Below are 23127 nucleotides of genomic sequence, written 5' to 3'. Positions count from 1 at the left end.
GGTAGCCAATGCTCTGTGGGGTTGGCTGGAAAGGTGGAAAAAGGCTGACTGGCAACGTAGAGGGAAACCAATCTGGGCTGCTGATGAGTGGAAAGACATTGCCACTCGGGTGGAGAAGCTCCCCGTGAAAGTCCGTCATGTGGATGCCCATGTTCCCAAGAGTCGGGCTAATGAAGAACACAGGCACAACAAGCAGGTAGATCAGGCTGCACAGATAGAGGTCTCAAAGATAGACTTAGATTGGGAACATAAAGGAGAGTTGTTCCTGGCTCGATGGGCCCACGATGCCTCAGGCTATCAGGGTAGGGATGCCACCTATAAGTGGGCACGAGACCGAGGGGTGGATCTTACCATGGACAGCATTACCCAAGTCATTCATGACTGTGACACTTGCGCTGCCATCAAGCAGGACAAGCGGGTAAAACCCCTCTGGTACAGTGAACGGTGGTCCAAATATAAGTATGGGGATGCCTGGCAGATTGATTACATCACACTGCCTCAGACCCGCCAGGGAAAACGTTATGTGCTGACCATGGTAGAAGCCACCACCGGATGGTTGGAGACCTACCCTGTGTCCCATGCCACTGCTCGCAACACCATCCTGGGCCTGGAAAAGCAGGTCTTTTGGAGGCATGGTACCCTTGAGAGAATTGAGTCAGACAATGGGACTCATTTCAAAAATAAGCTTGTCAACACCTGGGCTAAGGAACATGGTATTGAGCGGGTGTACCATATCCCTTACCATGCACCAGCTGCAGGTAAAGTGGAGAGGTACAATGGATTGTTGAAGACTACATTAAAGGCATTGGGTGGGGGATCTCTAAAAATCTGGGAGCAGCATCTGGCAAAAGCCACTTGGTTAGTTAACACTCGAGGTTCCACCAACCGAGCAGGTCCCGCCCAGTCCAAAGGCCTTAATGTAGTAGACGGAGACAAAGTCCCAGTGGCCCATGTTAGAGGGTTGCTGGGAAAGACAGTATGGATTCATCCTGCCTCGAGTACAGGCAAACCCATTTGTGGGATTGCCTTTGCTCAAGGACCAGCATGTACTTGGTGGATTATGCAGAAGGATGGAACAACCTGCTGTGTACCTCAGGGAGATCTGATTATAGGATAAAGTTGTGCACAAATATTATTGTTGAGTGCCACTACCATTGTATGCCAGATTTTATGCATAGAAGGAAATGTGTAAGTGACAAAGGCCTGAGCAAGTGAGAAGGAGGAGATGTGTAAGTGTTGAAGGTTTTGAGCAAGTCAGAGAAAGTTTGTGCGTAGTAAGTGTGTATCCCAATCGTGTGTCAATGATCACGATATGGGATAAGGTGTTATGGGTTATGTTTTGACTAGCTCCTCTCCCTACCCCCCACCATGGAGCTGCCGGCCCCTCCCCCGGGCTGTTTTATCTAGCCGGGTGTTTTTTCAGCTTTTGGGGCTTTTTGCCGCTGCTTTCGCTGCTCGCTGCTGCTGCTTTGGCTGCTGCTTCTGCTGCTCCCTCCTGCCCCCCCTCCCCTTCGCTGCTTCAGCTGCTTTTCCCCCCCTGGCTGCCTAAACTGCCCCTCTCCCGTTCCCCCCCCCCCATCCCTAAGATTTGCACCGGCTCCAGAGGATACAGATCTGAACTTCGGAGACCACCTCTGGAAGTCTGCCAAAGAAGCTCTGCTGCCCTTCCCGGCGAAGATCTGCCGAGTTCATCTCAATCTGGGTCTGTGCTGGGAAGTGTTTCTTTTGTATTTTGTTAATAAAAAGTTTTTTCCACTTTCCCCTGAAGAAAATTCTTTCCGAGCTTGGTGAAGGAAGGAATTGTAAGGGGGGGAGGGGACCCTTTGGAGGTCTTTTTCCTAAAATTTGTCCCAAACTTGGACGAGCTCTTTGGAAAATGCTCTGATCCACGGGGCTCCATGTGAAGGCTGATGTGACACTGAGGGGGTTCCACACGAATTCCATCCAGGAGCCTGGGTGCCCTCAGGGACTGGGACCTGGCACCCCTCCAGCCAGAGGGGAAAGGACCCCACCAAACCTTGTCACCCACAGACAGCGCGGGAAAGCTGAACAGCAAAGGACTTTGGGGACATTATTCTGGAATTAAACAGGTGTCACCTCGGTGGACAACAGCATTATTTTCCCTACTTCAAATGTGGTTGAAGAAAAAGAATGAAAAACCTCTTCATTAATCTCGACTGATGCCTGTAAATTTTTTCTTGACAGTCAGCCAGAATCTTTGTTTGTCAGAAACAACTCTAAGTTTACCAAGGATTAGTTGTGAAAATGGCCATGAAAAAGTGAGGATTAAAGTACACAGAGTACTCAATCTAACTAATTGCTGGATATGTTCTCAACCAGAGGGAAATCAAGGCAGAGCCATGTTTTGTCATGTTTTTCATGGTTTGCTTTTTCAAAAGGAGCCCCACGGTTCATTTGGCACCAAGGCCTTGAACCTCAGTACCTGAGAGAAGATTGGACAAAACTTTCTAAGGAGTCCAAGTCAGAAGGAAAACCCAAAATGTCTCAAAGCACCAAAGGGTCCCACTGAGGTCCCTCCTCAACACAGGCTCCTCATGGACTCCTTGGAAGAGAGAATTGGAGGCCATGATTGCACAAAAAACTTCTCAGAGACTTAGTGAAGAAAGGAAAAAGGAAAATACATTAAAAAACAGAAGCATCTAGAGGCATTAAACACCAATGACTGTTGTTATGGAGAAAGGGCTCTCAAGAAACTAATTAAAGTGGATAGCTGGAGGCCATGAATTCACAAAGCTCTAAGAGATTCCAAGGCAAAAGCAAAACCCAAAGTCCTTTAAATAACCTGCAGTCCCATGGTGCATGAAGGAGCCCCCAGGGCCATTCCTGTCCAAGGCTCCCCAGGGACTGGTCCCAGCAGATCCCTGAGGCCACTGGGATGTGGGGGGGATGCTGAGGGCAGGAGAAGGGGTGACAGTGCCCAGCCTTGCTGGGGCTGTGCCAGGAGGCCCCAGTGGCTCAGGACAAGGTGTCTCCTCAGAGCCCTTGGTGGCACACACCCTGCTGTGCCCCAGGGCGCCAAGACTTGGCTTTTCTTTGTCCCCACCTGTCATCTCTGCCTCCAATTTCCTGTTCTAACTGGAACCTGGGGACTTTTCTCATTTCTGTCCGTCAGTGACATCCATTAAAACTTTAAAAAAATTTGGAGTTCCATTCTGACTGAATTCTTGAGAGATTTCCTAAAAAACTGTGTCTCTGCCTTGATTTCCCTCTGGTCTCGTGCAGTTCATCAGGAAGTTTTCCTACTCCAGTTATGGGGAAATATTTCAAAGAGCTTCTGAGAAATACACATTCTTATTTTAAGTATGTATTTTATTGATGCTCTCTTTGGAGTAGAGGTGATTGCAGCATTCTGTGATTGATATTGATCCAGGGTCTCTTCTCAGGAGGTCTGGCCTGCTCAGAGAAACTGTGCCTTGAGGTCTGACCCAGTGTGGACAAAGTTGCTCCACATTCCCCAAACCCATCCTGTCTGTCCTCACTCACCTGGGACCTGCTTTGCTTTGAAAACTAGCTTCACTCAGGCAGAGGGATGTTTCATTTTTGTTATTTTTGACGCAATCTACAACTCCTATTTTTCGCTACTGAAAACAGACACACTCCTCAGATGTGTGCCAGCTGAAGGTGACAACAAGGAGGTTCAGCGCCGGGGATTGGTGCTTTGGGGGCGGTGCCTGGAAATGACGCTATCTTTCCTTTCTGCCTCTAACTCCCATCTTGTTCCGCAGCCCCATAGAGCTCTATTGGAGCCGGGACTACAATGCCCGTCATGCCCTGCGCTTCACAGTACCCTGGATTCTCCCCATATGTCCCATAAGTGTCCCTCAAAACCCCAAGGATCCCTAAATGCCCCCTCTGCTTCCATTTGGGAACTTCCAAAAGCATGCCCTGATCCCCTGAATGCTCCCAACCCCATAGATGTCCCTTACAGCAACTTCCGCAAACTGATCTTCTCTCATCCCCCCCGAGCTCAGAGCAGCTCAAAACCCAGTCAGGCGACTAAAATTCCTGTCATCCCAGCACCATAAAGAGCCTGGTCAGAGCTCCCCAAGCTGCCCCCAAGTGCCCTCAATCCATATATGTTCCACTTTGAGGACTTGCAGTCAAACCTCAGACACAAAGGTGTCCTCCAAATGCCCTCCCGGACCCCTAAACGCAACGTCTGAGCCACTTCAGGACTACAGCTCCCATCATGCTCCGCGGTTCCACAGAGTGCTAGCCGAGCTGAGATTTCATATCCCGTCATGCCCTGCGCTCAACCGAGAGACATTGCAGTTATGCCTACAACTCCCATGATGCTTCACGGCCCTATCAAACTATATTATACTTTCGCCTACAACTCCCATGATTCCCTGCACCCCAGAGAACCCCGTTAGAGCTCCCCAAGTGCCTGCCCGGACTCTGCAGGGCCCCAGATTCCCCTCCCTGACCTCCAAGCGCACTCCTGGACACCCAAGTGCTTCTCTGATATCCATCCACACATTCCCTCAGGATCCCTAAGTCCTGTCATGGATTCCACTCGATGCCCCCAAGTGCCCTCGTGTCCCTCTGATTTCTTCTAAATTCTTTCCCCACAGCCAAAACTGCCCCGAATGTGGCTCAGAAATGTCTCCCTGATACCCAAAGTGCCCAGCTTGACCCTTTCTGATAAAAACATGATAAAAAAATTACTACAAATATTACAAATTATCTTAAAAGAGGATAAATAATAGCCAATAGAGCTTACTTAATTAATGAAGCGAATTGTGTAACTTAGAACGAATGACCAATCATTTATTTAGTTTCCAATAATGTATAGAGTTTTAATATAGAAATTAAAAATTATAGAATAGCAATAATTTAAATAAGAAAAATATCGCTGTAATTTTAATATTTAAAAATATTTTTATTTTAAAGAGCAATTTATGAGTTTGGTCGGTATTTTGAGTTGCTAGTCTCAGGTGGCATATATCATGAGATGGTTATGATGGCGTTGAGGAGCAGGTTGTGCAAACAGGGTCAGCCTTCATGAGGCTCTTTCTTGTATGTGCCCAGAGCTCCTAAGGAGACATTCATCATGAATATAACTTGGAAAATGCTTCTAAAACTTTCCCTCTGAACTGAAAACTAGAAAAACATTCCCTTGATGAGAATAAAGGCATCAGATGCACTTTGACATCTTTCTCCTTAACAGAACACCAAACTTCAAGCACCTGCACAAGCCCTGAAGGCTTCAAGAACTTTGAAGGAAGACCAAGAACTCCTGAGGTATCTCTGTATTTCAATCAGCGCGATGGTGGATTTGGGGCTCAGCCCAGGACCCTCAGGCACTGAGAGAAAGTTGAAGAAGCTTCCCAAGGAGTCAGAAGCAAAACTCCAAGTCCCTTGGAGCATCCCTGGACCCACTGATGTCCGGGACTGGCAAAGGCGCCCCAGGCACTGGTGACAGCAGATCTTTGAGGGCAGGATTGCAGGAGCCAAAGGCTGTGAGCAGGAACTGCAATGCTGAGCAAGGCCTGGGCTGGTTGGAGGCAGCAGAAAGGCCAAGGCCTGAGCCCAGGCCTGGCCCAGCAGGGCCTGTCTCTCACAGGTGGCTCGGGGCTGTTCCTGGGGCACTGGGATGGGAGGGGGAGCAAGGAAAAATGGCATCAGCCTTCAAGCCCTGCCAGCCTGCTCAGGGAGGGCTGAGGCAGCAGGAAAGTGCAGCCCCTGCAAGGAAAGTCCCTCCTGCAGGGCTCCAGAGGAGCTGCCCAGCCCAGGGCACAAAGGCCTGGGTGCCTCTGGCCCTGCCAGCTCTGCCCAACCCTTGACCATCTCTCCTGCAGCCTGTGCCCCTGTGCATGCTGCTCCTCTGCCCTGGCCGGCTGCACACGCCCATCTCGCTGTCCCCCCAGCATTTCTCAGCCCAGCATTGCTGTGCCCTCCCTGGGCTCCCTGCACCCAGCGCTGCCGGCTCCTGGCACACAGAGCCATGGCATGGCTCAGCCTCAGCTGAGACACCTCGGTCACCAACATTCTGCCCTGGCAGAGACTTTGCTGTTTCCTCACTTCCAGGCAGAATGTTCCAGACTGCTCCTTGGGGAGATTTCCTTCTCTTCCCACAGGCCAGGAAAATTCTGTCTCCAGCTGTTCTCAAACAGAGAAGGGCTGGTGGGAGATGTGGTGGTCAGGGGCTCTCTGGGGTACAGTGACCATGAAATTACTGTTGTTTTAATATATTCTGTGAAAGACGGAGAGGCATCAACCAAACTTCTGTACTGGACTTAGAGCAGATTTTCAGCCTAATCAGGATGCAGATTTGGCAGGTACCAAATCATTTACTGATTAGTTTAGGGAAACAAGGAGTACAGAAATGAGGGAAACGCTTCAAGAAAGAAATATTGAAGGAGAAGGAACAGCCTGTACTTGTGAGCCACAAAGTGAATAAGCTGGGAAAATGTTTGGCCTGGCTAGATATGGAGCTTTTTTGAGGAACTGTTCTTGTTTGATATTACATCATTTTGTATCCCCAAATCCTGTGCTGTTCATGCCTGGAAAGTTTGTTTTGACTAGTAACTTGCCGGCGCCCTCCCCCATCGACCACCACCACTGGCTGGGGGCTGCTGCGCTCCTCCCTGCTCGCCCTCCCCCCTCTCCGCTTGCCCTCACTGCTCGGCTTTTGCTGGCTTGGTAGCTGCTGCTCGCTTGGCTGCCTCCCCTTCCTCCCGCCCCCCCTTTCCCCCCACTTTTGCTTCTCTTAGCTACTCTTTGCTGCTTTTTTGCATCTTTTTCCCTTATTAGCTGGGAATACCACCCAAACCTGTTTTGGACTCCACCTGATCTGAAACATCAAGAAGATCCTGGACTCTCTTCATGACAAGACATACGCGTTTCTGCTCTCCTCGACATCGGAGATGCTCTGAGGCTGTCCACCTACTCAGATGGGTTGCAAATTCCTTTGGCATTCGTGGCTGTTTTTCCTTGTGTTGGGGAAAGTTTCTTTCTTTGTGTGTTTGCTAAATAAACAATTTTTTTCCATTTTTCCCTCAGAGGAAGTTCTTCCCAAACCCGGTAGAGGAAGGGGGTGGAGTTCTGGGGGTTTGTGTTTTCTGAGGGACTCCTGTGAGATTTTTTTCTTATAATTTTGGCCCAAACCAGGACAAATATTTATTATTGCCCAACATTAGGGGCAAGAGGAAGTGGAAAAAAATTTATTACTTTGTAACTGTGTATTGGTATAGATTTATAATGTCTTCTGGGATGGAGGCTGGCATGTGGTTTTGGTTAGTAGGGGTTTTTGAGGTCTTAACACCTCTCTGGTCTCTGGGGTTATTTTCCTATCTGGAAATAGCTCCATTATGGGCCCTTATCTGTAGCTTTTTTACTAGTGGGATACTGACCAAAATATTTATCGGGCTGGGCTTGGTTGCAATGGCTTGTAAGAGGTTTATGAAGATGCTGGAATTGGTTCCAGGGATATCTTCTGGATCCTGGTTCTGGTTATGCATTCAGTTTTTTAGAGGAGAAGCAGGGGAGGAGGCTTTTCAGCCTTTTTTTTTTCTTTCTCTCCTCTGAGTTTTTTACATCTTTATTAGGAAATGTGCAGTTTTCCCTGAATACTAAAGACATCATCTTTCTGATATTTAATTTAGTAAGCTTCCTTTACATGGTCTGCAATTTTGTTAAAATAAGGGCTGAGATTTCTAGAAGTGCTGGTATGAATCTTAATTTAAAGCAAAATGTGAGGAGTCCTGAATGGTGTGGGAAATGTAAAGACCTGGGCTAAATTTAAAAAAAAATTTCTGTTCCTATAGTTTGGAACTTCGCACATGAGCAAATTCCGAACCCAGCTGAGGTGGTAAAATATTTGAAAGAGAAATTCCATGATAATCCTAAGGAAAAAAAGATTACTGCAATGAGTTGAGCCCTGGCGTATGCTTATTGTACCGTGTTAGATACTGTGGACCCACAGAGAGAGGAAAGTGAACAGAGAGATAAATGAGATACTATCCCAGTTAGTCACGCTGCAGTTAACAACCCAGGCTTGAGGACAGAGGTGAAATTAGACAGTAAGCTTCAACCAATGGCTGTACTGATGCCAGGAGTACAAGAAGCGGGAAGTGCACGACTAAGACCGATAGCCCAGTGGAGGGTGATGATGATGATGATGCAGAAGAACCCTCAAAGACACCTGAAATGAAACCTGGAGACAAAGCGGTAGGTGCATGATCAGAGACCAATCTTGAGTCCTTTTCCTAGAAGGACCTTTGGGGTCTACGGAAGGATTAAACAAGGCAACCTGATAAGTCCATAATTAGTTGGCTGGTCCAGTTTTGGGATGCGGCAGGTGAGGCTACCATCCTGGATGGCACTGAAGCGAGACATCTAGAATCCCTGTCACACTATCCCGTCATAAATCAAGGGATGATGAGGGGGACTAACCCTCACAGCCTCTGGACACAGGTCCTGGACAGTGTGACACAAAGATACCTGTGTGCAGATGATTGGTATATGCAGCAGACACGATGAAATACCATAGAGCAAGGGATCCAACGCCTGAGAGAGATGGCAGTGGAGGAGATAATTTTCTCAGTTGATATAACAACCAAGAATCCAGATTTAGTACCTTGTACCCCAATGATGTGGAGGAAACTTGTGCGGCTTGGGCCACCTGAATATACATCTGCCCTAGCAATAATGAAGCGAGATGAGGTGTATGAGATTGTACTTGATATGGCAAAGAAGCTTCATGCATATGCGGATGCAGTACATGGCCCAACTCGTGCTAGAATTGCAGCTGTGGAAACTTGCAAAACTTAGAAGGTAAAATAGAGGAGAATCATCGGAGACTCAGGGAGGAGATTAAGGACAACTTCCTCCAAATCTCAGCAGTACAGATTAGAAACCCTGGTACCCAAGGTAGATGTTCCTCCGATGGGGAGAGGAGGTACACTCCCCGAGCTGAGTTGTGGTTTTTCTTGCAGGATTCTGGAGAGAACATGAGGAGATGGGATGGGAAGCCTACAGCTGCTCTGGTATAACGGGTGCGGAATTTGAAGGAGGAAAGATTGAAAGAAGAAGTTCCACCAAAAGGAGAGCCACTTCTGTTTCTCATAGCCAAAGTGCCAAACATGATACTGATAATGACGTCTGACCCTCTTGAGGGAACCTCTAAAATGTATGCCCCAGAAAAAAAGGAGAAACAGGCTTAGAGGGGCCCTGCCTCTAGCCAGGGTGAGGTGAAAGAGAGCCTTGTTTTTTTGACTGTGTGGATTCATTGGCCTGGCACTTTGAAACCACGGAAATATAAAGCTTTAGTGGACACAGGTGCACAGTGTACGATACTTCCTTCAAGACACGTGGGGGCAGAATCTGTTTCAATTGCTGGTGTGACAGGTAGATCACAGGACTTCACCCTGGTGGAAGCGAAAATGAGTGTAACTGGAAATGACTGGAAGAAACGTCTTATTGTGACTGGTCCAGAGGCCCCATGCATTTTGGGCATAGATTACCTTGGGAGCGGGTATTTTAAGGACCCAAAACTACTCAGATGGGTATTTGGAACAACAACTCTGATGGCAGAGCACACCCGTCAATTGAACACCTTGCCTGGACTATCCAATTTCAGTAATCCAATTATAGTAGGACTTCTGAAGGGAGAAGAGCAACGAGTACCAATTGCCACTTCAACAGTGCACCACCAGCAGAATAGAACAACTCGAGATGCTGTGATTCCTATTCATAAGATGATCCAAAAGCTGGAGAGCCAAGGGGTGGTCAGCAAAACCCACTCATCCTTTAACCGCCCCATTTGGCCTGTGCACAAATCTGATGGAGAATGGAGACTGACTGTGGACTATCGGGCATTGAATGAAGTGACTCCACCGCTGAGCGCTGCCATACCGGATATGCTGGAGCTGCAGTATGAGTTGGAGTCCAAAGCAGCAAAGTGGTATGCAACCACTGACATTGCAAATGCATTCTTCTCCATTCCTTTGGCAGCAGAGTGCAGGCTTCTGTTTGCTTTTACATGGAGGGGTGTGCAGTACACCTGGAACCGACTGCCCCAGGGGTGGAAGCACAGCCCTACCATCTGTCATGGACTGATCCAGACTGCACTGGAAAAGGGTGAGGCTCCAGAACATTCACAATATATTGATGATATTATTGTGTGGGGGAACACAGCAGTGGAAGTGTTTGAGAAAGGAGAGAAAATAATCCAAATCCTCCTGGAAGCCGGTTTCGCCACCAAGAAGAGTAAAGTTAAGGGACCTGCACGGGATATCCAATTCCTGGGAGTGAAGTGGCAAGATGGACGACGTCAGATTCCTACTGATGTTTTTAACAAGATTACAGCTATGTCTCCACCTACTAACAAGAAGGAGAAACAAACTTTCCTAAGTGCCATAGGCTTATGGAGAATGCACATCCCTGAGTATAGCCAGATTGTGAGCCCTCTCTACCTGGTCACTCGCAAGAAGAACGATTTCCACTGGGGCCCTGAACAGCAGCAAACCTTTACCCAGATTAAACAGGAAATTGCTCATGCAGTAGCACTTGGCCCAGTTAGGATGGGACCAGATGTGAAGAACGTACTTTACTCAGCAGCCGGGAGCCATGGTTTGTCTTGGAGGCAGTGGGAGAAGGTGCCTGGTGAGACCCAAGGCCGACCCCTGGGATTTTGGAGCAGAAGTTGCAGAGGGTCTGAAGGTAATTACACTGCCATAGAGAAGGAAATCATAGCTGCCTATGAGGGAGTCCAAGCCGCTTCAGAAGTGATTGGTACAGAAGCACAGCTTCTCCTGGCACCCCAACTGCCAGTGCTGGGGTGGATGTTCAGTGGAAAGGTTTCCTCCACTCACCATGCCACCAGTGCCACATGGAGCAAGTGGACTTCCCTTATCACTCAGCGCATCCGGATTGGAAATCTAAATCGCTCTGGGATGTTGGAAATAATTACAAACTGGCCAGAAGGTGAAAGTTTTGGTGCCGCAGATGATGAACAAGAACCAGTGACACGGGCTGAGGAAGCTCCACCATACAACCAGCTACCAGCAGAGGAAGCACACTACACTTTGTTCACCGATGGTTCCTGTGGCATTGTAGGGCTGAATTGGAGGTGGAAAGCAGCTGTATGGAGCCCCACACAATGGGTCACAGAAGCCACTGAAGGAGAGAGCAGATCAAATGAGTTTGCTGAACTTAAAGCCATTTAACTGGCCCTAGACATTGCAGAAAGAGAGAAGTGGCCAACGCTCTATTTGTATACTGATTCCTGGATGGTAGCCAATGCTCTGTGGGGATGGTTGAAGAGATGGAAAGAGGCAAAATGGCAGCGGAGAGGGAAACCTATTTGGGCTGCTGAGGAATGGAAAGACATTGCCACTCGGCTAGAAAAACTACCTGTGAAAGTTCGCAATGTAGACGCCTATGTCCCCAAAAATAGAGCCAATGAAGAGCAGTAAAATAATCAGCAAGTAGATCAAGCTGCAAAGATAGGGGTGTCGAAGATAGACCTTGATTGGGAGCACAAGGGAGAGTTCTTCCTAGCACGATGGGCCCATGATGCCTCATGTCATCAGGGCAGAGATGCTACCTATAAGTGGGCACGAGACTGAGGGGCAGATATAACCATGGACAGTATTTCCCAGGTTATCCACGACTGTAAGGCATGTGCTGCCATTAAGCAGGCTAAGTGGGTGAAGCCCCTCTGGTATGGTTGGCGATGGTCCAAGTATAAGTATGGAGAGGCCTGGCAGATTGATTACCTCACACTGCCTCAGACCCGCCAGGGGAAGCACTATGTCCTGACCATGGTGGAAACCACCACTGGATGGTTGGAGACATATCCAATGTCTCATGCCAGAGCCCACAACACCATCCTGGACCTTGAAAAGCAAGTTCTCTGGAGGCATGGCACCCCTGAGAGAATTGAGTCAGATAACGGGACTCATTTCAGGAACAACCTTATTAGTACTTGGACTAGGGAACATGGCATAGAGTGGGTGCACCACATCCCTTACCATGCACCAGCTGCAGATAAAATGGAAAGGTACAATGGGTTGCTGAAAACCACTCTGAAAACATTGGGTGGGGGGTCATTTAAAAACTGGGCAAAACATCTAGCAAAGGCTACTTGGTTAGTTAACACCAGAGATTCCATCAACCGAGCAGATCCTGCCCAGTCTGACACCCGTAATATAGTGGAGAGGGATAAAGTCCCCGTGGCCCATGTCAGAGGCTTGTTAGGGAAGTCAGTATGGGTTAATTCTGCATCGAGTACAGGCAAACCCATTTGTGGGATTGTCTTTGCTCAAGGACCAGGCTGCACCTGGTGGATAATGTAGAAAGATGGAACCACGCGATGCGCACCTCAGGGAGATCTATTTGTGGAGTGAAAAAGAAGGAAATATGTAAGTGTTGAAGGTCTGAGTAAGTGAGAGGAAAGAATTTGTGTAAGTGTTAAAGGACTGAGTAAGTGAAATTAAAGTTCTTATTTAATGAAGTTTTTAATCCTGTTCACAATATGGAGATAAGGGGTAGAATGTCCTGGGTTGATGTTATCCCCAAATCGTGTAGAAGGTTTGTTTTGGCTACTGGCTCGCCGGCACCCTCCCCCATCAGCTGCCGTCGCTGGCTGGGGGCTGCTGTGCTCCTCCCTACTGGTTTCCCCCCCCCCCCCCTTCCACTTTTGCTGCTTTTGCTGCTGCTGCTTGCTAAGCTGCTCTCCCCTTTCAGCCTCCTTTCCTCCCTGCTTTTGCTTGGCTTATTTTGCTGGCTTTTTGAATTTTTTTCTTTCCTTACTAGCTAGGAAACATCACCCGAGCTGAAAACATCAAGAAGATCCCGGACTCGGTTGTGAAAAAGACATACACGTTCCTCCCCTTCCCGACATCACAGCCGCTCTGAGAGTTACACATACTCAGACGGGTGACAAATTCCTCTGCCATCCGTGGCTGGTTTTTTTTTTTTCCCTTTGTGTTGGGGAGTGTTTCTTTTTGTGTGTTTGATAAAATAAATAAGTTTTTTCCACTTATCCCTCTGAGGAAGTTCTTTCCTGAACCCAGTAGGGAGAGGGGGGAGGAGTTCTGTGGGGTTTGTTTCTGGGGGGGTCTCCCTGGGGAGAGTTTTTCCCCTAATCCAAACCAGGACAGTCCTGAACAATAAAGAAATCTTTTGTCATATGGATCACTGAGGGTTTGTGTTGTTTCTGTCTCCAACCACGACCTCAAAAAATGTAATGGGTGTGGCCAGTGTGTGTGCACCGTGGGTGTGGTCATTGAGGTGGTCAATGGGTGTACAGTCAGTTTGGGCGTCATTGGGGTGCGGTCAGTGGGTGCAGTCAGCAGGTCTGGTGGGTGGGTGTAGTCAGTGGGTGGGGTCAGTGGGTGTGAGCAGTGCAGAGTGGTCAGTGGGTGTGGTCAGTGGGTGTGGACTGTGGGTGTCATGAGGGGGAAAATTTGGTGGGGTGTGGTCAGTGGGAGTAAGGGCATTGGTGTCTTGGCCATGGGTCTGTTCATTGGGTGTGATCAGTGGTTCTGGTCAGTGAGGGTGGTCAGTGGGTATGGCCATTTGAGGTAGACATGGGCAAGGTGCTTGGCTGAGGGAAAAGGAGGCTCCCTGTGTGCCCTGCTCCTCTCTCTCTGAGCTCCTGAGAGCTCTGCAGCCCCTGCTGCCATCCCATCTGCCCAGGCCAGCACAACAGCCCTGGCCTTGGGGCCCTCCTGAGCTGCTCCTGCTCCAAAACCAGTGCCCATCCCAGAGCTGGGGCAGTCACAAAGCTGTGCCCATTTCTGATCATTCCTGCTCTGATGAGCGTGGATCCTCAGCCACTTGGAGATTACTGATGAATTTTCCTACTCCAGGGGCCTCTTCTTTCTTGAGTTTTCAGTTCAAGAATTCAGTGACAAAGACTCATAAAAATTTTTTCAAAGCACCCAAACAAGAAAAGCCCCTGGGAATAATTTAAGTTTAAAATTCTTCTGTGGTTAATTAGACAGATTTCAGAAGTGTATTCCATGTGAATATGCTTTATTGAAAACAATGCAGAGAGAACTGTTTTGCCCTGTTTTCTTTTTCAGTTTCTAGATTGATATCAGCAATGTCCAATTGATATTGACCTGCAGCACCTTTTAATGAAGTCTGAATAGATATGAAAATCAAGACCTTTCATGGCTGACAAGCAATAACACTTTGTCCCTCCTTCTCCATAATTTCCCTCATTCAGCCCCTGGAACTCCTATAGATCAGGAATGCTGTGGCCAGCAGGAGCAGGGCAGTGATTCTTCCCCCGTGCTCAGCACTGGTGAGAAAGCACCTTGAGTGCTGTGTCCATTTCTGGGCTTACAATTTAGGAAGAACATGGAGGGGCTGGAGTGTGTCCAGAGAAGGGCAACAAGACTGGTGAGGGGTCTGCAACACAAGTCCTGTGAGGAGTGGCTGAAGGAACTGGGATTGTTTATCCTAGAGGAGGATCAGGGGGTCTTCATCACTCTCTACAACTCCTTGACAGCAATGAGTCTGTCTCATCTGCCTTTGAAACACTGGGGCTCCTTACTTTCCTTCCCATGGAAAAGAACTGTCCTTCTCGTCCAGATGCCCATAGACAGAAGTGCGGTTTGGCCTCCCAAATTCTGTCTATCCACAGATTCCTCTCTGACAACAGGTCTGGCTGGCCTTGGCCTGCTTGGGGCTGCCTCTAACCAGCCTTTGAATCACTGGGACTCCAACCTTTCCTTCCTGTGGAGAAGAATTGTCATTCTGGCTCAGGCACCTAAGCTGAAAAGGAATTCCCCCTGCAAAACCCCTCATATATCAATGGGATCCTTTCAGGCAAAAGCTGAAAGGACAGAGAGGTCTGGCTTGCCTTTGCCTCTGGTGAGTGCCTCTGATCTGCCTTCAAAACCCTTGGCTTCTGTGGTTTCCTTCCTATAAAAAAGAACTGTCCTCCTTGTCCTGCTGCCCATGGCCTCAAGCACATGACCACTATACAGAGACAAAGCTGCTCTGTGCTCAGCGGAGTGGACACTGAGAACAGTAGAGAAAAGCCCTGGGAGGGATTGAAGGGCAGTTAGAGAGAAAGAAGATCCTTCTGACATAGGAGAGAGCATCCAGAGAAAGAAAGAATCAATTCAATGGGCACCTCGGTAGGCCCAGACTCGAACAAAGGAGAAAGGAATTTCTCAACCAACACAGGGCTGTGGTGCAACGCATACCCCAGAAGTAGTGTGGAGCATCCCAAAGCTTTCTGTGGCCAGGCAGAGGCAGGCAGGACGCAGAGCTGTCAGCAAAGGAAGGGGCCAGCTAGGTGGGGCTGCTGGGGAATGATGACAGCCTGCAGGGACAGAGGCGCAGGACATGGACACCATAGTACAGCCTGGGCTGCAGAGGGCACAGGGATGGGCAGCAGCTGAAAGGCCTTGCCAGAGTCAACTGCTGCAGCACTTGGGCCATGGCTGCCGGCCCTGGGCCTGAGGCCAGCAGTGGGTAAGTGAGCCTTGCTGTGCTGGGGCCTCATTGCCTCCTTGTCCCTGCTCAGCAGCCTGGCAGGAGCCACCCCATGGTCCTGCCCTTGGCATTGCACATCCCCAGAGCCCAGGGACCCAGGAAGAGCTCTGAGCAATGAGGGAGAGACAGGATGTGCCTTGCCAGGGGCTGGGGCTCAACCCTTGGACCTTTGCATTGCTGAAACACATCCAGGTTTGCTCAGCATCAGAGACACCTTTCCCTTGTTTGTCCCTACCTGTCATCACTTCCACCAGTGTTCTGCTCTAACTGGAACCTGGTGAAACTTTCTCAGTTGTGTCCATCTTTGGAACCCAATAAAACTTCCAGGAAGTTTTGAGTTTGATTGTAACTTCATGATCTTGAGGAGTTTTTTTAGCACTCTCTCAGGGATGGAGTCTAATGTAAACAACACCAATGCCCTGAGTGGGTCATTAAAGTCCTTGTCCTGTGTCTGTGCTGCTGTGCTGATATGGGTTCCTGGCATAGAGGAAACACCTGGTAACCAAGAAAATGTTTAAAAAGACATTTCTGCGAAGGAGCAGCTCTTTTCCCAGCCCAGCAGGGCTAAAGGCACTGCCTGCAGGCACTGAGGGGACAGGAGCCAGGCAGAGACAGGCTAAAGGCAATCAGGATTGGCAAAACATTGAGCTGAGACTTAACTTGGGGAAACATCTTCAGAGCTCTGGACATGGTGAGTCTGTGGGTACAGGGCTATGTCCCCTGAGCCTCTGGAAAGATCTTGGGGAGCCAGCACACAGCCCACAGCCTGGAGGATTTGTCAGGAGGAGTCTGCCAGTATCAAGGAGGAGAAAAAGGAGGTCAGATCCTGGTCAGCCCAGGGCATGTGCCATCTGCCAGGGGCAGCTCTCAGCCTGCCTCGCAGCTCCCCATGGACTGTGGGAGAAGTTGGAGGTGGAAAGAGCCACCCCCATCAGGGCAGATTCCTCCTGCTGTGCAGATGGTGCTGCATGGCCAGGGCTGCTCTCAGCTTTCTCCTCAAGGGAAGGGAAAGGGACTGTCAGGTGTGTCTGTGTCACTGAGTCTCCTGCACTGTCCCACTGGGCATCAGCAGATCTGTCTCACATCTCCCTCACAAAGTGCCTCCTCATCCTCCTGTGCCTACAGGCAGCAGCACCTTTGTTTGCAGCATCTCAGTTTGTCTGAGCTGTCCTTCAGGCCCTGCTGGCAGGGAGATGCTCTTGGGCATTGCCCTGTGCTGGGAGGGGTGTGCAGGGCAGAGCTGAGCCCCCAGAGCTGGGCTGGGCTTTGGCAGCACTGGCAGGGACAAGGCTTGGATAGAGAGAAACAGCTCCCAGTAGGGACAATTACAGGAAGCAGAAAAACAGACAAACACTTGGTATCCCTCCCTCTCTTGTTGCACAGGGAAAGAGAGAAGGGTTTAAATAAACCAACTTTCAAACTCAAGTCTTTAAAAAGTCCACTTTATTTTTCCAGCACATTTTAAATATGATTACCCAGAAATAGAAAGAGGTGTCGTGCTATGGGCACCTGTAACGATCCTGTTCTGGCAGTCAGCAGGTCTGACTGCACTTGGCCAGAGGGAGCCTTTTATTCCTACTGAGCTCCCTAGTGTTCAGGCTGAGAGAAATTCTGAAGATGAAGCACTAACTCAGCAGCATGAACTGGAATTTAAAAATAAATTTTTAATAATAGTCTCCCACAGGGAGACAAATACATTTGAGGAAATTCCTAATTTATCTATTGGAATTGACTCAAGGAATCTGTCCCACCTTGACAGTGTCCTCTTTCAACAGTCCACCATGCCTGGAGTGAAGAAATGTCCAACAGCAGCTCCATAAGCCACTTCCTCCTGCTGCCATTGGCACACACGCGGCAGCTGCAGCTCCTGCACTTCTGCCTCTTCCTGGGCATCTCCCTGGCAGCCCTCCTGGGCAATGGTCTCATCATCAGCGCCGTAGCCTGCGGCCACCACCTGCACACACCCATGTTCTTCTTCCTGCTCAACCTGGCTCTCACTGACCTGGGCTGCATTTGCACCACTGTGCCCAAAGCCATGCACAATTCCCTCTGGAACACAAGGACCATCTCTTATGCAGGATGTGCTGCACAGGTCTTTATGCTTGTCTTTTTTTATCTCAGTCGAGTATTTCCTCCTGACCATCATGTGTTACGACCGCTACGTGTCCATCTGCAAACCTCTGCACTACGGGACCCTCCTGGGCAGCAGAGCTTGTGCCCACATGGCAGCAGCTTCCTGGGCCAGTGGCTTTCTCAATGCTCTGCTACACACGGCCAATACATTTTCCCTGCCCCTGTGCCAGGGCAATGGCCTTGGCCAGTTCTTCTGTGAAATCCCACAAATCCTCAAACTCTCCTGCTCCAAATCGTACCTCAGGGAAGTTGGAGTTTCTGTTTTCGCTACTTCCTTAGCACTTGGTTGTTTTGTGTTGATGGTTTTCTCCTATGTGCAGATCTTCAGGGCTGTGCTGAGGATCCCCTCTGAGCAGGGACAGCACAAAGCCTTTTCCACCTGCCTCCCTCACCTGGCTGTGCTCTGCTTGTTTCTCAGCACTGCAGCATTTGCCTACCTGAAGCCCCCCTTCATCTCCTCCCCATCCCTGGATCTGGCACTGTCAGTTCTCTACTCAGTGGTGCCTCCAGCCTTTAACCCCCTCATCTACAGCCTGAGGAACCAGCAGCTCAAGGCTGCAGTGAGGACACTAATATTTGGTGCATTTCACAAACATTGAACTCCTTCGTCAAATCACTTGTAATAAAAGCTTCTTGTTGGTTTGGTTGCAGGGGTTTTTTCCTGTGTTTTACTTTTTCTATTTTGTCAACAAATTAAGGACATCATTTGTGCCATTAATTGTTTTGGTTCTCTCCACCTTTGCTGTGGCCACAAAATGTGTCAATGAGGATGTGTGCTCTCTGTGGCTTTAAGTGCAATAAAAAAATCTCTGGTTTTCTCTGGAGATCTCCTACTTGTTTGTTTCTCTGGAGCTGCAGTAACATCGTGTGTTTGCAGAGCTGGGGACAGGTCAGTGCTGGCACACCAGCTCTGCTGATGCTGGCCCCACCATTCCTGATTCAGGCTGGGTGTCAGTTGCCCACCTTAGCACATGGCTGGCTCATGTCCAGCCTGCTGTTCATCATGGTCCCCAGATCCATTTCTGCCTGGCTTCTCTCCAGCACCTCTGTCCCCAGCCTGGAGCACTGTAGGAGTTGTTGTGGCCAAAGTGGAGGACCCAGTACTTGGCCTATTTAAACCTCATCAAATTTTTCCATTTCCCTCTGCAGATCCCTCCTATGCTCCAGCAGATCCACACTCACAATGAACTTTGTCATTTGCAAATTTGCTGATAGTGCACTGAATGCCTCATCCAGATCATCAGTGCAGATATTGAAATCTACGCTGATGAGGAATGATTAGGAACAGCTTGGGCAGCTCATCCAGCAGCTCCCTCATTCCCCTAGTTTGGATCCCATCTGGTCTCAGAGACACCTGTGAGCATCTGAGAGGCTCAGCAAGTCCTCAGCTGCTTTCTCCTGGATCACAGGGGTCTGTTCTGCTCCCTTTCGCATCTACCAGCTCAGGAGAACATTTGTCTTGAGGACAATCTGTCTTATTGATGAAAACTGAGGCAAAGAAGGGGTTAAGTACCTCAGCCTTTTCCTTGTCTTTGGTAACAATATCCTTATCAATAAACATTAGCGGTTCTCCTTGTCCCTCCTTTTGCCATTAATTTAGTGCTCAAAAAATTTTTGTTATTCTTCACCAACACAGCCAGGTAACATCCTAATGGGGCTTTCACCTCTAATTTTCTTTTTGCATAACAAAATCCTGAAACACTTCCTGATTGTCTCTCCCTCTGTCCAAAGGTGATGCATCCTCTTTTTTCCCCTGAGTTCAAGGAAAATGATCCATGAGGTCCCAGGCCAGTCATTTCCTACTTCGCTCACTTTTTGGCGCAGAGGGACTGGCTATTCCTTCTCATTTCTTTCTTGAAGTGTGTCCATCCTTCCTAGAATCCTTTGTTTTTAAAAGGCGGTTTCCCTTAAAAAAATAAATACCTGATTTGGTACTCCTCAAATCTGCATCCTGAATAGGACAAATTCTTTTCTCTCTAAGTCTGGTGTAGAACTTTTGTTGATGCCCATTCTTCTTTCACAGAATTTTAAAAAAACTTTAAAATTTCATGGTCAATGTACCCCAAACAACCTCTGACCACCACACCTCCCACCAGCCCTTCTCTGTTTCTGAACAGCAGGAGACAGAGCTTTCCTGGGGTTTGGAAAGAGAAGGAAACATCCCCAAAGAGCAGCCTGGGAGGTACAGCGTGGAGGTGAGGAAACAGCAAATTCCCTTCCAGGGCAAAATGTTTGTGTCCGAGGTGTCACGGTGTGAGGCTGGGCCATGCCATGGCTCTGTGTGCCAGGAGCCGGCAGCACTGGGTGCTGGGAGCCCAGGGAGGGCACAGCAATGCTGGGCTGAGAAATGCTGGGGGGACAGCGAGATGGGTGTGTGCAGCCGGCCAGGGCAGAGGAGCAGCACGCACAGGGGCACAGGCTGCAGGAGAGATGGCCAAGGGCTGGGCAGGGCTGGCAGGGCCACAGGCACCCAGGCCTTTGTGTTCTGGGCTGGGCAGCGCCTCTGGAGCCGCACAGAAATAACTTTCCTTGCAGGGGCTGCACTTTGCTGCTGCCTCAGCCCTCCCTGAGCAGGCTGGCAGGGCTTGCAGTGTGATGCCATTTGGCCTTGCTGACCCTCTCATCCCACTGCCCCAGGAACAGCCCTGAGCCACCTGTGAGAGACAGGCCCTGCTGGGCCAGGCCTGGGCTCAGCCCTTGGCCTTTCTGCTGCCTCCAACCAACCCAGGCCTTGCTCAGCATTGCAGTTCCTGCTCACAGCTTTTGGCTCCTGCAATCCTGCCCTCAAGGATCTGCTCTCAGCAGTTCCTGGGGAGCCTTTGCCAGTCCCGGACATCAGTGGATCCAGGGATGCTCCAAGGGAATTGGAGTTTTGCTTCTGACTCTTTGGGCAGCTTTTTCACCCTTCTCTCAGTGACTGGGGGTCCTTGACTCAGCCCCAAATCCATTGTGGGGATCATTAAAATGCAGAAACCCCTCAGGAGCTCTTTGTCTTCCTTCAAAGGTCTTCAAGTCTCCAGGGCTTGTGCAACTGCTTGGAGTCAGTTTGGATTTCTGCTAAGGAGGAAGATTCTAAATTGCATCTTATGGCTTTATTTTCCTCAAGGAATTTTATTTTTTTTTTCAGTTCAGAGAGAAACTGATACAAGAATTTCCCAAGTGATCTTTATGCTGAATGTCTCCTTAGGAGGTCTGGGCATGTTGAAGAAAGAGCTACTTGTGGGCTGACCCTGTTTGGACAACCTGCTCCTCAACCCCAACCTCACCATGTCATGCTGTCTCCCACCTCGAACTGACAATTCATCATAAAAAAATCCTAATTTCTCTTTAAAATAAAAATTATGTTAAATTTTAAAATTATGGTTTTGTATTTCTTATTTATAATATCACTATTTTATATTTTTAAACCTAATTTTTATTTTTATATAAAACTCTATACATTATTGGCAATGAAAAATATTATTGGTCATTGCTTCTGTTACACAGTTCCCTTCATTCATTAAATAATTCCTTTTCGTTATTGATTTCTCCCTTTATAAGATAATTTTTAATATTTTTAGTCATTTTGTCATCTTTATTATCATATTTTTCTCAGAAAGGGTCCAGGTGGGCATTTCAGGGGTTCAGGGAGACATTTCTGGGGCACATTTGGGGCAGTTTTGGCTCTGGGGAAAGAATTTGAAAGGAATTTCAAGGACAGGAGGACACTTGAGGTCATCGAGTGGGATCTAAAAGAGAACTTAGGGACCCTGATGGAAGGTCTGGGCTTCAGAGCGAGACTTGGGTGTCCAGGGGGGCACTTGGGGTCAGGGAGGGGAATCTGGGGCCCTGCAGCGTCCAGGTGGGCACTTGGGGAACTGAAAAGGGCTCCAAGTGCTGTGAGGGATGTTGGGAGTTGTAGGCGTGGGTATAATTCAGTTTAATGGGGCCATGGAGAATCATGGGAGTTTCAGGCGTAGCTGCAATGTCTTTCAGTTGGGTGCGGGGCATGATGGGAGAAGAAATCACGGCTGGAATGGTGTTTTTCTGGAACTGCACAGCATGATGGGAGCTGTAGTCCCGGAAGTGATTCCAAGAATTTGCGGTCTGGGAGGGCACCTGGGGGAAACTTTTGCCTCTGAGTGGCGAATTCAGGTTCTCGGGGGCAACATATAAAGTTTGGGAGCACTTGGGGGAAGCTTGGGGAGCTCGAACCAGGGTCTTTATTGTGCGGAGCATGACAGGAATTTTAGGTGCATGACTGGGTTATGAGGTGCACTGAGCTCACGGGGGATGGTAGGAGATGAATTCCCAGCAGTGGCTGTATCGGACGCCTCTGTGGGGCTGGGAGCATTCAGGGGATCTGGGGACTTTTTGGGGGGTCCAAATTGGGAGCTGAGGGGGCACTTAGGGATCCTTGGTGGTCTGGGGGACACTTCTGGGACATATGGAGGAGAACTCTGTGGTACTGTGGAGCGCAGGGCATGACGGGCATTGTAGTCCCGGCTCCAATGGGTATTTAAGAGGCCACGGGGCATGACAGGAGCTAGAAGCAGAAAGGAAAGATGGCTCCGTTTCCAGGCACCACCCCTGAGGCCCCAATCCCTGGCACTGAACCTCCTTGGTGGCAGCTTGGGCTGGCACACACCGGAGGAGTGTGTCTGTTTGCACTGGGGAAAATTAGGAGTTTTACACTGCATCAAAAATAACAAAGATGAAACATCCCTCTGCCTGAGTGAAGCTAGTTTTCAAAGCAAAGCAGGTGCCAGGTGAGTGAGGACAGACAGGATGGGTTTGGGGAATGTGGAGCAAGTTTGTCAACACTGGATCAGACCTCAAGGCACAGCATCTCTGAGCAGGCCAGACCTCCTGAGAAGAGACCCTGGATCAATATCAATTACTAGATGCTGGAATCACCTCTACTCCAAAGAGAACAGAAATAAAATGCATACTTTAAAATTAGAATATGTATTTCTCAGAAGCTCTTAGAAATATTTCTCCATAACTGGAGTAGGAAAACTTCCTGATGAACTGCACCGGACCAGAGGGAAATCAAGGCAGAACCATAGTTTTTTAGGAAATCTCTCAAGAATTCAGTCAGAATGGAACTCCAAAGTTTCTTAAAGTTTTAATGGATGTCACTGCGGGATACAACTGAGAAAAGTCCCCAAGTTCCAGTTAGAGCAGAAAATTCTAGAGGTGTTTCTGGCCCACAGAAATTCTGTCTGACTATCAAGATACAATTGACAGGCATCAGTAGTGGATTAGTGGCACAATTTTTCATTCTTTTTCCTCAGTCTCATTTAGGGTAGGAACAATAATGCTGTTGTCCACAGAGCTGACACCTGTTTAATTCCAGAATAATGACCACAAGGCTCTTTGCTGTTCAGCTTTCCCGTGCTGTCTGTGTGTGAAAAGGCTTGGTGGGGTCCTTTCCCCTCTGGCTGGAGGGGTGCCAGGTCCCAGTCCCTGAGGGCACCCAGGCTCCTGGATGGAATTCGTGTGGAACCCCCTCAGTGTCACATCAGCCTT

At 48.8% G+C, this 23127-nt stretch overlaps 1 long non-coding RNA gene and 1 pseudogene across 2 annotated transcripts in view; both read left to right on the top strand.

Moving 5' to 3' along the window:
- LOC306816846 overlaps positions 1-23127 on the top strand; it is a 271975-nt gene that overhangs the window by 26122 nt on the left and 222726 nt on the right. The gene's annotated exons all lie outside the window — the stretch shown is intronic.
- On the top strand, positions 17260-18215 carry LOC306816822 (olfactory receptor 14C36-like; annotated as a pseudogene). Its single transcript has one exon. The product of its transcript is annotated as an olfactory receptor 14C36-like (transcript).

The sequence above is a fragment of the Erithacus rubecula genome, assembly GCF_903797595.1.
Source record: "Erithacus rubecula genome assembly, contig: scaffold_90_arrow_ctg1, whole genome shotgun sequence".
Taxonomy (NCBI): domain Eukaryota; kingdom Metazoa; phylum Chordata; class Aves; order Passeriformes; family Muscicapidae; genus Erithacus; species Erithacus rubecula.
This window is presented reverse-complemented; position numbering and strand designations above follow the sequence as displayed.